The following is a 6,881-nucleotide window of genomic DNA, read 5'->3' as shown; positions in this document are numbered from 1 at the left end:
ACAGATTTATTTTCTTAAAATTACAATGTCTACATGTCCCAGGAAAACAGGACAGTTTTTCTGAATTTCACACTGCAATGGCGCACTAAAGAAAACGCCACATATCTCTTGTTCCAATCTTGGTTCCACATTCCTGTGTTAACGCACATGACACGAGCTGCCAACTTTCTGGCATGTCATCACCTGGGCGTCCAGGAATCAAGAACTTCGTACCTTTCCTGAAATATAATTAGATTAGTGATGTTGCATTCTTTCAAGTTACCAGTTTTTTACCATTAAGAGAATTAATGTAGAAAAGTTCTCACGTTCAAGATTTAAGACTATATCAGAACTTTGAGTACATAATTTAAAGATTAGAAAGAGGATATAATGAACAAAGAAAATTATGTATTGCATTAGTTATGAACGTATTTTCACAACTATCGCTTGGCTCAACAGCCCTAATCTGAAGAGAATTTTGTCAATTTTTTTAAATAGTAATCGGCGAAGATGTTTGACCAAATCTCATTTCTTAACCGATGCAATAAACAAAGCGGCAGTTTCAGTATCCCGGTTTAACTTTGTGCAGTATTTCGACTAACATTAAATGCTTTATATAATACTTCAATAACCTCTGCGTAAACGTAATCTACGAGCAACACGCCCAAAGGCGTTGAGGTTTCAATCATCTACTTACACTAAGGGCTGATTAAAAATTTGAACAAATATTAAAAGTAGAGAAGCTAAGTGAAAAAATGATCACATGGTTTCCTCTACAACAGAAATAAAGGAATAGTTCAGTTAACACTAACTAGTGCAATTACTGATATGTTAGGAAAATACACAAGACTTAAAACAATGTTCATATTATATTGAATGTATTTACATCCCACACACCTGTTCACTTATCAAGTAGTTCCCTCAAAACTGTCTTAAATTAAAGGAAAGGGCATGAGAGAACTAACAAGTTTCGTACCAGAATAAAGTTGCGGATGAAGCAGCTATTAGATCTCTTATCTTGGTGTAGACAATGCCTTTTATAGGAAAGCAATATCCTTTCAATTAGCTGGTACATTGAGTGTAGGGGTTCCACTTCAGACAGGAGCTCCATCTAAAGAAATTGGAAACCAAACTTCAGTACACTATGCAAGAAGTGAATAATACTGCAACTTATTGAAAGTAAGAGTGAAACAAATCAATTTTTATTTTTGAACATTCTCCAAGCCATAAACATCCAGAAGTAATCAAGTCACTATGAATGTGACTAAGACGTAGTCAAAATTAGCACTTAAGGCACCAAAAATCAACAAAAATTCAAAACTAGAAAATAAAACATCTCTTCATAAATAGTAACTACTGATCATTCAAAAAGTAGTTCGAGCAATGTCAGTATCCACTTTCGTGCACTAGACGTAAGAAGTCAATGATTCAAAATGAAGTTGAACAGTTCTCGAAATCTTTAGAGACGAAAAAATTAAAAATTAAGAACTACAAAATTTATACCATTCCTGCAAGAATCCGAGTGAAAAAAGCAATAGCATATCAACAATGTCAAGTAAATAAACTTTGTCCAGAATTTCAACTGCAATTATCAATTCATTATCTTCTTTACTATAAAAACAACGTTTATTTCCTTGTTAACAATTTCCCAAAAGTCACTAAATCTGAATTTATATTCTATAAAAGAAACCATTTCGTAAGATAGAACATCAATATATTTTCAATGAAAGTTAAATTAAATGTTACTCTTATAATTTCAACCTGTGAACATCATATCAACAGTTTTCAATATGACCTGAAATTTGACAGAAATTGTTTTAGAAAATTTAGTGTTATCAGATCCCAACTATAAAATAATATATTTCGCTACTTTTAGTTTGAATATAATGTCCTAGAAATATTTTTAGGCCTTCAAAATAAACTAGGCCAAACAAAATAAAATTACCAATAATGCTAGACAATATGATAGCTCATGTAAAAATAGAAATTATCATAAAAATTTGCTAACAAACTGTCCAGTTGTTGCTTAAACACCATTTAGCGGTTATGATTCATCTGCACACTTTATGGCCCACATCATCCTCACAACAACGTATCAATCTCCACAAAGCACCTGAAACGAAATCAAAATAACGCATAAATTTGCAATAGAAGTTCGCTATGGGTAGATCGATCCTGTTTCGCCAAGAAAATGTGCCTCAGAACACGAATTTAGAGAGAATTCGTTTTTTGTTTATACATATTAAAAACCACATCAAATATCTTGCAAAAACAGCATTTAACGAAATTCGCGCAAATTTATTTAAAGTGAATTTTGATAGAAATTGCTCCTAGAAATTTATGGACGCATTCGCGTATGTCTGAAGTGAAACCGCAAGGCTGTAGAGTTATCGAAATCTTTGGAATCAATAGAAAAATTAAAAAATAAGGACTAAGATTTATACAATTGCAGCAAAAATCCGAATGAAGCAACCAATAGCATATCAACAATGTCGAAGTAAATAAACTTTCTCCACAATTTCAACTGCAGTTACCAATTCATTACTTTGCCCACTATGAATACCGGAACCATATTTTTATTTCCTTGATAAAAGTACAATTTCCCAGAAGTAGGTCACTAAATCTTAATTTGATTCTATAAAAGAACAATTTCGTATGACCGAACATCTTCAATATCATTTCAATGGAAGTAATTTAAATGTTACTCTTACAATGTCAACCTGTGAACCGCTATTAACAGTTTTCAATATGACCTGAAATTCCACAGAAAAAAAATAATTTTACAAAATTTAGTAATATCAGATCGCAACTAAGTTAATAATTTCGCTATTTTTAATTTGAATATAGCTAATGTCTTAGAAATATTTTTAGTACTTCAAAATAAATTAGGTAAAGTATAAAATAAAATTACCAATAATGCTAGATACTATAGTAGCTCATGTAAAAACGGGAATTATCAAAAACTTACTGTCCAGTTGGTGTAAACCATTTAGTGGTTATGATGCATCTACAACTTTATAATCCACAGCATCCCTCAGCACAACGTATCAATCTCCACAAAGCACCTGAAACAAAATCAAAATAACGCATAAATTTGCAATAGAAGTTCGCTATGGGTACATCGATCCTGTTTCGCCAAGAAAATGTGCCTCAGAAAAACGAATTTAGAGAGAATTAGTTTTGGTTTATACATATTAAGAACCACATCAAATATCCTCCTAAAAACAGCATTTAACGAAATTCGTTCAAAATTAATTAAAATTAATTAAAATTAATTTTGATAGAAATTGTTCCTAGACAATTTATAGACGCATTCGCATATGTGTCTGAAGTCAAACCACAACTTGAAATTTTGTACCACATTTACAGTTTTAGAACAAATTATATTCAGTTACATCCTGAGTAGTAATATAAACATGTTAGCATTACCAAACATTGCCAATTTGGCAGATTTCAGTTCTATAAAATCCTTTCATAAAAAATTTCACAAACCATCACGTACTATACAGCGAACTTCGTAATTCCGGCACATTTCCTTGTTGCCACCCCTTCGACACGTTGAGTCACAGGATCATGAAGGGGAAGTTAATAATGGTCCGCCACTACTGTTCAGTAATTGTTTTATAAATTTGGAAGAAATTGGCTTTGGTGGCTCGCGTAGCATCTTCTCACACCTGGAGATATATCTGTGCATGCCTTTCTGACTACCTAAGGGGAATTACGAACTAAGACGTAAAAAAAAAAAAAAAAAAAAAAAAAAAGACGCGTAACAAGGCATGAACACACACATCTAGATCGGAAGATAACTCCGCTCACCTTTTCGGCAGCCAATCAAGCCGTTGAGATCCACAGCCATCAACAAATTAATCCACAAAATCGTAAACATAATATGCACCTCCATCAAAACATTTATTCATTACTTTAACATCACAAAGTTCACTTGTGTATCAATTCTCAATTACTTCATTAACTTACATTATAAAAATTATATTTATTCATTGATTCTCAATTGCATTCTATATAATTGAATTGCATTGCATTATATTTATGTATCAATTCTCTATTGCTTCATTACTTCAATTGAAATGCATTTATTAATTAAATATTTCCATATTAGAGTTAAGACTTCATTATATAATTTACTCATATTTAACATTTAATAAAATTATGCTCCATTATGTTTACGATCACTACTTTGGCTGTTTCTCTCTACAAGGGGACGAATCCATTGCATGCGTCAATTCTGTTGTATGAATACCTTCTGTGACTTCATTAAATTCATATTCAAATCGTAGTATCCTCGACATTCTGTTTAATTAGTGTGAATATTATCCACACTATTTCTGACTAGGTAAAGAGAAAAGAGAATTTTGTGTTCAGAAGGTATCCAGCTACTCTAAGTAAACTAGTTAGGTCAGGGTTGCATGCCACACCCAACACTCGAAATCGAATGAAGAGTTTCAAGCACTTAACCCTACCCTGACGCATGCCGATAGATTCAGTGAAGAGGTATTCATAGTTTTTACAATTATTCAATTATTAATCGTGATTAAGTGCGTCATTTTATTCCAGTTACTTCTGTGCACTTTATCATGTTCCTCACAATGTTCTACCCAATTACACTTCACTGTATACCAGTAATATTAGGAATTTTATTTTAAAAGACATTTATGTTGATAATTCACAAAATTTGGAAGAATTATTACAGACCTCTTCACTATACTGCTTTATGTCCGCCTCTGGCTGAATCACATGTTTGCCAAGTCTCATACAGCCTGTCGATGCACTGCGCTACCAATGCAACCCCGCACATTGACACGTCTTACAATTAACATCCTGACAAATAGAGGGTGCCTAACAACCTGACCAATGACGACGCGCGAGAAAGAAGAAAACCACAACACAAACAAAACAATGCAGTACTACGTCCTTAATTATGCAGTGACATCTCTAATCAGGCCAGCCAACTTGACGCTTAAGAACTAAAAACCCTACAGCGGAACTACAACCACCTTGCAGGGATGGTTCGCGAATTTCTGAATGGTTCAGCCAGTGACCCTTACTGATCATAAAGCAGCAAAGGGACAAAATGTGCAATCCTACTATTCGTGGAGATCTCGCAGGGGATCCTTTCATTTGGCTGCAGTTGAAACGGGTGGGAGTGAAGTCCACTTGAAGTCCTCTTGATGGAACCTGAAAATAAATCCATAGACATTTACCTATACGATTATCAATGTCAAACTGCTTGCTAAAGGGGGAGATTAATTTAGTAGTTCATATTACCGGACTTAACATAGCTACAATAAGCTCCTTGTCATGCGAGTAATTTTTTTAAGATACTTGCGATTTATTAATGTAATTTTGTATTCTTTGAATCCTAGACCTAGGATCTTAGAATTTATAAGAGAGATTAATGAAAGGCCTTTATCCAATTCATCCAAATTATTGAAAATTTAGAAATATATATTAAACACGTTATTTATGAATATTTTCAGCCATTATTTAACTGTTACTCATAATAATTTTAATGTTAGTATCTGTTGAACCCGAGGGAGCACAAAATCAGTTTCAGGGAATGTTACAATTTTTACATATTAATAAAATTATTTACAATTAGAAATAATGATTTAATAGTACATTAAGCAACCGAAAATATGTTAACGGAAATTTTTAAGCGAAAGTAATACCTCGATACACAATTCTAATTAAGTGCAAACTTATATTATGTCCTAAGCAAAAGAATATTCAGAACTGTAATAAAACTTGTCAAATTTTCTGTACATCTGAACTTCTGAATGATAGGTTTCTTTCTTTATGGCTCAAAATTATGTAAGAAATTCATAATGCTTTCCTTTATTCAAATATAAAGAAAATTCAAAATACAACAGCTTTACAGATTTCTGAAATATTTCATTTCAGGACTTTAAATGTTTTGCATTTACACAGACTATGTATTTTGAAAGTTTAAAAGAGCAGTGTCCGAAAATATACGACGGGACTTACTTGTGGAATCCTCCATTTTTCTGTTCAGAGTTCAGGATCTGTAGTACACATCGCTTGAAGTTGTCAGGCTGTCAGTTTCAGGATGTGTGATCATATTCTGGAAGAGATAGGTCAAAGAACAGTTAATGAGATACTGGTAAATCTGTACAAAAACGTTAATCAATATGACCGACATCGAGGATCAGCAAAAGGTTTTGTTTGCCCTACATTATGCGTTCTTTGGTAGGCATACCAAAAACCTGAACTCAAACCTAACCAGTCACTGATCCTCTACGATGTCCGCCACATTGACCAACATTTTTTTACCGATATATTAGTAATTTTGTTTCATGAATCCATGAGTGTCTAGCGATAGCTTACCTCAATCTTCCCATTTGTACTCCAATCAGCAGGTCCGATATTGTTATAAGGGGCATGCTGGAGATATATTTGCGGTCGGGTTGCTAATATCAATTTCGACTAACATTCGAGACTACGTATATTGTGCTAACATGATAATCTACATAAAAATGAGATTAGGAATAAGGTTCTGGCCTTTTAAAGTGAACAGAATTTATTAACTTTTTCGCAATTATCGTTTACCATATTACATAGGCCTACATTTAGTGTACTAATTAGGTTAGAGTCAATTGGACCAAAATTAAATATTAATTATTTCTTGAAACCTGACCATATCGATTAGTACTGAAATTAGTAATAAGCCTATCAAGTGTCAATCTGTGATGTATATATTAACTTAGGAGGTTTGAGAATTCAACACCAATCTCTCTAACAAGTTAAGGTTCCCGTATAAACAAACCCATGATTTCATAATTCAGAGACCGCCATTACTACAGCAAAATTTTGAGTTTCTTTTACTACGGAGTTCCACACATAACTGTAGGCCTATTCTTTATGAT

General features: G+C 33.0%; 2 long non-coding RNA genes across 2 annotated transcripts; both read right to left on the bottom strand.

The window, feature by feature from the left end:
- On the bottom strand, nucleotides 1-3,136 carry LOC138711607 (uncharacterized). Its single transcript, XR_011335410.1, has 4 exons — nucleotides 2,948-3,136; nucleotides 1,984-2,092; nucleotides 956-1,090; nucleotides 1-218 (listed from the first exon to the last, which is right to left on the bottom strand). It is a non-coding gene; the product is annotated as an uncharacterized lncRNA (long non-coding RNA).
- Nucleotides 3,137-4,868: 1,732 nt separating this feature from the next.
- Nucleotides 4,869-6,388, bottom strand: LOC138711606 (uncharacterized). Its single transcript, XR_011335409.1, has 3 exons — nucleotides 6,343-6,388; nucleotides 5,983-6,079; nucleotides 4,869-5,172 (listed from the first exon to the last, which is right to left on the bottom strand). It is a non-coding gene; the product is annotated as an uncharacterized lncRNA (long non-coding RNA).
- Nucleotides 6,389-6,881: the final 493 nt, after the last annotated feature.

This window comes from Periplaneta americana, chromosome 13 (genome assembly GCF_040183065.1).
Source record: "Periplaneta americana isolate PAMFEO1 chromosome 13, P.americana_PAMFEO1_priV1, whole genome shotgun sequence".
NCBI classification, from domain to species: Eukaryota; Metazoa; Arthropoda; class Insecta; order Blattodea; family Blattidae; genus Periplaneta; species Periplaneta americana.
Note: the sequence above shows the minus strand (reverse complement) of the source record. Positions and strands in the feature narration are given on the sequence as shown.